The following is an 8,993-nucleotide window of genomic DNA, read 5'->3' on the forward strand; positions in this document are numbered from 1 at the left end:
AAAGCTAAAAAGTGGGAGGTGGTCCAATTTCTGGAAATCCCACCCCTTCCCCAAAATAGTTGGAGTAATCTTCCCACTCATTAGTGTATGAAATTACCCAGCCCATTAAAAACTAACAACTCCATACCCAGGGCCCTCTCCCCTTCTGAGACAGCCCATATTCTGTCAGTGGAGTGTGTATCTTCCTGTGTAGATCTGCTTTCACTCTACTCTCTACTAACTCTTGAATTCTTTGCTGTGCAAAGCCAAGGACCCTCACCTGGTGGCCCATGTCAGGGGCTCACTGGAGACCTGGGACGTGACCATTCATTCTCTCGTGCCCTCTTCTCCTTCATTACCATCAAAGGATTGCTAAAAAGAATGGGTCACAGCAAAGGGGTGAGAGATGGATGCTCTTCATGCCCAGTGTCACTGAGCAGTGATAGCCCAGTGCGTGCTATCAGTCATTATCTGCCTCACAGAAGATACTGGTGTTCATGGGTCAGGGCACCATCCCTCTAGCCACTGCTAGAGAAACTGTCACAGTCTTTCTTTCTCAACATCCTTCTGTTTATTTCTATTTACACATTCATTCTCTAGATACAATCCAATATAATTAACTAAATATGATTTTCTTAGATATAATCGCCATTCATTCTTGCCCCCCTAAGGTGATACACAGATGATCCAGATTATATTGGTGCTCAGTCTGTTGGGTCCTCTCAAGGTAGGTCTGGTTTTATCTATAATGTTTTAATTATTCCTATTTTCATGTTCAAAGTTTAATTTTAAACTCATTTTAGGGGGTGTGCTGCCTATTTTCCGTTTATTAGGTCTACTCTTTAGCCAGCTAAGGTTGTGTTTGGCCAATAAATGGGACATCAGAGATCAGAGAGAAGGAGGAAAATGAGGTTGGGACATTTCTCCCCCTTTTCCCCTTTTGGCGTTGGGGTGGTAACGGTTCCTGGTGTGGCTAGTCCCACTGTACCTTGTTGGTCTCCCTAATTCCTGTCCACACCATCGTAAAGTCTCTTTGTTAAACTCTCCTCCATTATCTACTTTGGACATGCCATCTCTTCCCTGTTGGAACCATGATATAAGTTGGTGTTAACTTTAAACCCATATATTACCAATGGGAGGTAAAGGTAAATAAGACTGGAGCACAAATATGTAGCCAACTAGTTATATAGTAATAAAACCCCAAAGAGCTAGGAATTTAATCTTTGGGACTGTGAAAGAACAAATGTTAGGTATTACTTTCCTGAAAAATAAATAAATGAAGTAAAGTAGAATTTGGGGTTTGGTGGGGTTTTTTTGTATTTTTAAATTTTTTTTAATTAAAAAATTTCTTTTAATAAATTTATTTATTTTATTTATTTATTTTTGGCTGCATTGGGTCTTCATTGCTGCATGAGGGCTTTCTCTAGCTGCGGCGAGCGGGGGCTACTCTTCGTTGCAGTGCGAGGGCTTCTCATTGCAGTGGCTTCTCTTGTTGCGGAGCATGGGCTTTAGGTGCACAGGCTTCAGTAGTTGTGGCACACAGACTCAGTAGTTGTGGCGCGCGGGCTTAGGTGCTCCACGGCATGTGGGATCTTCCCGGACCAGGGCTCAAGCCCGTGTACCCTGCATTGGCAGGCGGGTTCTTAACCACTGCACCACCAGGGAAGCCCTAAAATTTTTTTAAATTGAAGTATAGTTGATTTACAATGTTGTGTTAATTTCTGCTGTACAGCAAAGTGATTCAGTTATACATATATATATATATATATATATACATTCTTTTAAAATTCTCTTTCATTATGATTTATCACATTGAATACAGTTCCCTGTGCTATACAGTAGGACCTTGTTGTTTTATACGTAATAGCTTATATAGGCTAACCCCAACCTCTCACTCCACCCCTCCCCCCATCCCCCTCCCTGTTGGCAACCACAAGTCTGTTCTCTACGTCCATGAGTCTGTTTCATAGATAGTTTCATTTGTGTCACGTTTTAGATTCTACATATAAGTGATATCATATGGTGCTTGTCTTTCTGAGATACTTCACTTAGTATGACAATCTCTAGTTGCATCCATGTTGCTGTAAATGGCATTATTTCGTTCTTTTTTATGGCTGAGTAGTATTCCATTGTGTGTGTGTGTGTGTGTGTGTGTGTGTATGTGTATATATATATATATATATATATATATATATATATATATATACCACATCTTCTTTATCCATTCATCTGTTGATGGACATTTAGGTTGTTTCCATGTCTTGGCTATTGTGAATAGTGCTGCTATAAGCACAGGGGTTCACATAGTATCTTTTTGAATTACAGATTTGTCTGAATATATGCCCAGGAGTGGGATTGCTGGATCATATGGTAACTCTATTTTTAGCTTTTTAAGGAACCTTCATACTGTTCTCCATAGTGGCTATTACCAATTTACATTCCCACCAACAGTGTAGGAGGGTTGCCTTCTCTCCACACCCTCTCCAGCATTTGTTATTTGTAGATTTTCTAACGATGGCCATTCTGACCAGTGTGAGGCGGTACCTCATTGTAGTTTTGATTTGCATTTCTCTAATGATTAGTGATGTTGAGCATCTTTTTCTGTGCCTATTGCCCATCTGTAGTAAAATAGAATGTTTAATTTTAAAGGAAGCTTAGAGTGTCAAGTTTCTTAACAATGTAAAAAATTGAGGCAAGTAAGGTTAAGTGGCTCACCTAAGATAACAAAGTTTCTTAACTAGAGAACTGAGAGTAAATTGGCTTTCTGGTTCTTAGTCCTTTGCTACTCTGTTTCTTCCAGGGAACATTATTTTAGTTTCTAGAAGAAAGACAGCAACATGGGTGTTTTACAGTTTTCTTTCATCCAATAAGAATTCCAAAAAAGGGAGGGAGAAGGAGGTAGATGTTGTGGTTTTAAAATATGCCCACAATTTCTTTGGTAATGTAACCAAGCAGGACCCCATCTTCCTAGGACAGATCCTTCCCTCATATCCTCTGCTGTAGCTCCTCTCTGAAGTACCTAGATAGCAGTATCTGATGCACATTTCCTGAGTGGTTTTACAGATGCTAAAACCCTCGCTAAATGGAAGGCTTTAGCTACTTGAAGACCCAGAGCACGTAGCAGCCAGGCCTAAGGATTAATGATGTTAACCCCTGTGACACCACCCTGTTACCTCACCATCAACCAATCAGAGTATTTTGCATGAGCTGATCACAAACCCTGGAACTCCCCTCCCTTGCCTGTCCTTTAAAAATGCTTTGTTGAAACACATCTGGGAGTTCGGGCTTTTTGAGCACTAGCTGTCCTGGACTCCTCGTAGGGTACATTGGCTCTACTGCATGCGGGTGAGCAGACCCAAGTTTGGTTTGGTAATAATAATTCTCCCTTTAAGAGGTGGAGCTAGATTCCTCTCCTCTTTAGCGTAGGCTGGATTTACTGACTTGCTTCTAACGAACAGCATCTGGTAGAAAAGATTGTGTAGCACTTCCAAGACTAGCTCATGAAAGGAAATGTGACTTCCTCCTTGCTCTTTCTCTGGGACATTTGCTCTGGGGGAAGCCAGCTGCCATATTGTATGGACACTCAAGTAAACCTGTGGAGAGGAACTAGGACCAATTGCCAATAGCCCTTTGAGTGTGCCATCTTGGAAACCGACTCTCCAGCCCCAGCACAGCCTTCAGATGACTGCAGCCCTAAATTGCAGCTGACTTCCATCCAGAGCCAGAACCACCGCTCTAAGTTTCTCCTGAATTCCGAACCCACAGAAATTATGAGCTAATAAATATTTATTGTTTTAAACTGCTAAGTTTGAGGGTAATTTGTTACATAGCAATAGTTAATACAGTAGAGAAGAGGAAGGAAGGAAGAAAAAGAGAAAAAAGGGAGAAACAGTAATCAGGAAAAAATGCTGCTTATAAAACATTCTTGCACAGCACAGACAAAAATGTTCAGAGAATAACTAAAAACCACAGAAGCCCAATGAGTTAGGGAGGTGCCAAATCAACATATTTGGAACACAGAATGTCGAGGTTTCTGTAAGAATATATGAAAAAAATGTTTTATAATTTTAAAACGTGCAAAGTGCCACTCTGATCACATCGATCAGATCATGGTCTGTACAAGCCCAATATTCTATTTATGATTGTGGGAGAAGATTTTGTGGGAGAATATGATTACTCTTTATGGCAATAATCTCTGAAGTCAAGAGAATATGCTCATTATTTATAATTTCACTCATATATATAAAATATATATTTATATATACATACATATGTACACACGTATGTATATTTAGAGAGAGGCCAAAAAAATATTGAGTTATCATCTTTTTTTTTTTTCTTAAAACTGCCTCCAAGCTCCAAGAGTTGATCCTTCCATCTAAAATCCTTGTGACTGTCTTTGCAGGAAGATCTGGGAGCCTAGAGGCAAAGGAAGCTCTGCTAGTTGAGTGTTAATATTTGGGGAGGGGATGGCTATCAGGGACGTAAGCCCGCATAAAATAACCAAAGTGACAGTAATTACCCATCTCAACAAAAGATTTAATCTGAATGAAAATCAGTTGATCATATTGTCAGTTAATTCTCTGGTTTGGGTCTTCATGAAAGACACAAGTCCTTCTTGCTAAGTATAAATGCCTCACTATGAACCTCTCCTTTTGTGGATTTATGTTACATTTCATACAGGATGAGGGGGCCCGCTGAACTTTCTCCTGATTCTGATATTTGTGGATGTCATTCCTCCTAAGTGTGGATTATTTCTCGTCTAGTCTTTGATTCCTTTTCCATTCAGCTTTCATCTTCTCAGACTCAACTATGGACCAACATCAAGGAGGAAAGCAAAGCTAAAGACAAATAAATATAAAAACTAAAGTTGAGGGGCTTCCCTGGTGGTGCAGTGGTTGAGAATCTGCCTGCCAATGCAGGGGACACAGGTTCGAGCCCTGGTCTGGGAGGATCCCACATGCCGCGGAGCAACTAGGCCCGTGAGCCACAACTACTGAGCCTGCACATCTGGAGCCTGTGCTCCGCAACAAGAGAGGTCGCGACAGTGAGAGGCCCGTGCACCGCGATGAAGAGTGGACCCCGCTTGCCGCAACTAGAGAAAGCCCTCGCACAGAAATGAAGACCCAACACAGCAAAAATAAATAAATTAATTAATAAACTCCTACCCCCAACATCTAAAAAAAAAAAACCAAAGTTGAATTTTTTCGAACATGGTCGTATAAAACGTAATAACTTGCTCCCAAACAAGCAAGGACGTGTGATAAGAGAGTAGCTGCGCTTTGTGCTTGGAATCAGAAGAGTCATCAAGTAAAATGCCTAACCTAGCATGTGTGAGATTGGAGAGTGGGGTCAGGTTGCGAGACAGAGATGTTGAGGAGGAGGCCTGGAGTCGGCACGCCTAGCACCACGGAGGCAGCCGAAGGAGTGGGAGTCAATCAAGAAGAAGAAATCCCTGAAATTAAAGAAGAAATGAGTCTATCCTGTGATAAACCATAATGGAAAAGAATATAAAAACAGAATGCAGGGCTTCCCTGGTGGCGCAGTGGTTGAGAGTCCACCTGCCAGTGTAGGGGATGCGGGTTCGTGCCCCGGTCCGGGAAGATCTCACATGCCGCGGAGCAGCTGGGCCCGTGAGCCATGGCTGCTGAACCTGCGCGTCTGGAGCCTGTGCTCCGCAACGGGAGAGGCCACAACAGTGAGAGGCCCGTGTACCGCAAAAAAAACAAACAAACAAAAACAAAAAAAACCCCAAAACCCAGAATGCATATATGTGTATAACTGAGTCACTTTGCTGTACAGCAGAAATTAACACAACATTGTAAATCAACTATACTTCAATTAAAAAAAAAATGAGTCAACCTAGCTTGGGAAAGGTAAAAGAGGGCACTGACTCGAGTAAGTTTTACTGAGAGACAGACTAATATATACAAGTTGGATGGAGGAGAAATTGGTCCTTGGTTTGATAGCTAGCTGGATGAGTAAGAAAGTAGGAACTAAGTAAGTAAAGAAATATCAGTAAAAAGAGAAGATGAAAACAATAGGAGAGTTTACCTAATGTTGGGCTTTTTTTTCCCCAGAGAAAAGAGAAGTCTGCAATAACTTGTGAGTGACACCGAGACTGCTAGGGCGTGATTCATGCCCATGCAGTCCAGCTCTGAAAGGAGAGCCTCTTAGGATTATGCAAGTATTAGGGGATGAAACAAGACTCCTTCTAATGCTCTGGGATTGTACTGTTTATTTTCCTAATGGGAGACTGTATTTTCAGTGGCAGAGGAAAACGTCTGAGAGTTAGAAAGCATAATAAAGTTCAGGAGGAAGAAGAGAGTTCCTGGAACAGACTGACTTACCACTGCATTTGCAAATAATTCCCCTACTGTTAAAATAAGCCTTTGGCAGATAGATTCGGTTTGTTTCTGGAGAAAAGGGAAATAATAAAATCCATTACACCAGTGCTTTTGACTATTTCATTGAAGGAAGCTAACAAAAGAATAGCAGTAATTGGAGGTGCTCCACACTTTTTGATTCAGATTTTAAAGTTTTCATAATTTTATTGCAAAGACTAGTAGTAGCAAGTGACAGAATAATACCTCATGCCTAAAATTATGCTGCAAAAAGAAGACGACAGACTAGACTTTCCAGTATCTTAAAATCAATAACAGAATGACCAAAAAGAGCTTGAATGGTGCCTTTATCTGAAGAGACAGTCGTCAATACGAGACATAAATCTTTTAAAAATAGAGTCAGCATATGGGTTGCCTTCTGACTGTGTGAAATACATAAAAACGCTAGAAAAATGTGATTAGAATTCCAATACATTATGGATAAAGCTTGAAATAAGGCAAGAATATTCATGCAACCCTCTGCAATATGCATAACAATAGAAACTCTGAAAATATACTCCATGGTAAAATGCTAATGAAACATTAATAAGCAAAAATTTCTGTGCATAATCAGTGAAAGCAGAGAGCTATTAAAGATTGGAAATCTCTTATTTAGAGAAAAGTGCAGCTATATAAATAGAGGACAGAATTAGAAATGGTAGAAGCAATCTGTTCGGTGGATCAAGGAATCAGGAGAAAATAATACATAAAGTATGATCCCAAACTTGTTTTAAAAAATAACAGCTATTGTCTCTGGATATAGGGAATATGGGAAATTCTAATATTTTCTTAGTATTTTCTTGTTTTTCAAATAATATCATGTATTATTATTTAAAATATTATTTTTAAAAATTGTGCCACAGATTTAAGGCCAGTACACTGTATCAATAAGGGAAAGAGCATATGTAAGTTGTAATCTACAAAAATAATATTATTATAAGGATGACAAGAACAGATGGATTCTGTTTTCATTTTGGTGACAAATACGTAGGTCTAGATTCAGTGTAAGCAACTATAGAGTGATTGAGGCAAAGAAGAGGAAAAAATATTTTTAAAATGAGAAAAGAAAATTAAATTTTTATTAGAATCTTAAAAGTAAGATTTTTTAAAAGGTGAAAGGAGGCAAAACAAAATTGGAAGAGATATTAAAGAGAATGTTAAACAGAGTTGATTTCCTATAGAGTTTAAAATTATAACATCTATGTACATGGTATAGGATGTGAAGTATTTCTATTGAAACATACCTAGAATCATAGAACTCTAGATCTAAAAAGAACCTTAGAGATTACCTAGTATTTAATTCCTTCATTTTGTAGAAAAAACTGAGACCCAGAAAGGTAAAGTGCCCAAACCTAGTCGTCAGCATTCAGTGCTTGTTTTGTCTGGCTTTACTGTGGTTTATGGCATATGTGAGCATTGCAATCTTCCTCTTACAACTTCCAAAAAAGAGAAGGAACATTCATTAGGGCTGGGCCATGACATGATAGTGCATATTTTAAAGGGATGTGTTCAACTTTTCTAAAACTGAAGAGGATTGGATAACTGACGGGAAACTTACAGAAAAAAGGTAAGCTACTTGTAAATTGAGTGGAGAAAATTGAATGGTGGGATGGGCACAAGGGATGCCAGTGAACTCAGAACTCAGGAAGCATGAGTAAAAGAGATTAGCTAGTGGAGACTGACCTTGAATCAAGGGTAGAATGTGACAGCTCTCTATAGAACATTGATGGTCAATGAAAATGGTGACATTGTAGGTGTTCAGGGTCTAAATTTGTAAAAAGATGGATAGACTCAGAAATAACTTTTCGTGGAAAGCCAAGTAGCCAAGTTTTCCAGAAGTCGTAAATGGAGAACAAAGGGTTAATAGAGTTCTTCTGTTCAGAGAACTATGACAAATAAAAAATAGGAAGAAAAAAGAGGGTAGGTCAATCAGGAGATGTGTGACACAGAACATTGAACACAAGAACACAGAAATAAGTTAGCTTTTTAAGGAATTATTTGACATAAAATAGTGCATTCAAGCCTTAGGAAGAAAATTCTGGGTAAAAATAAAAATGCACAACAACCCCCAAAATATATAAAGAGTGGGTAGAGATATTTAAATTTAGGTTTCTGTTTTATTAACAATTATTAAATCTGAACTATAAAATGAATAGAATTTCATGAAAGAAACTCATCAGTGTATAAATAATGAAAGGAGAAAAGATTAGCTTTGGATAAATATTACAATTGTGAGTGTTTCAAGTTTTCTCTCTTTTTATATCACCCAGAAAAATTGTTTTAAATTAAAAATATTGGGACTTCCCTGGCAGTCCAGTGGTTAAGACTCCACTCTCCCAATGCAGGGGGCATGGGTTGGATCCCTGGTCAGGGAACCAAAATCCCGTATGCCACATGGCACAGCCGAAATTAATAAATTAATTAATAATTAATTTACAAAATGACCTGTTTGTCCCCCTACCCACTAGAATCAGAGGCTCCTGCAATTATACCATAAAGCCAGCTTGGTGGGGGACTCAACAGGGTCCCTGCACACTGTGGGGAGATGTATTTCAAGGGAGGTAGTTTTATGGAAGTTTTCGTAGTTTTGGTAGTATGGTAGTTTTATGGCTACATTTTGCCAACTGCTGT

The sequence above is a fragment of the Delphinapterus leucas genome, chromosome 9 (genome assembly GCF_059928025.1).
Source record: "Delphinapterus leucas isolate spDelLeu-1000000601 "Yukka" chromosome 9, BTC_Dleu_Yukka2, whole genome shotgun sequence".
In the NCBI taxonomy this organism is placed as follows: Eukaryota; Metazoa; Chordata; class Mammalia; order Artiodactyla; family Monodontidae; genus Delphinapterus; species Delphinapterus leucas.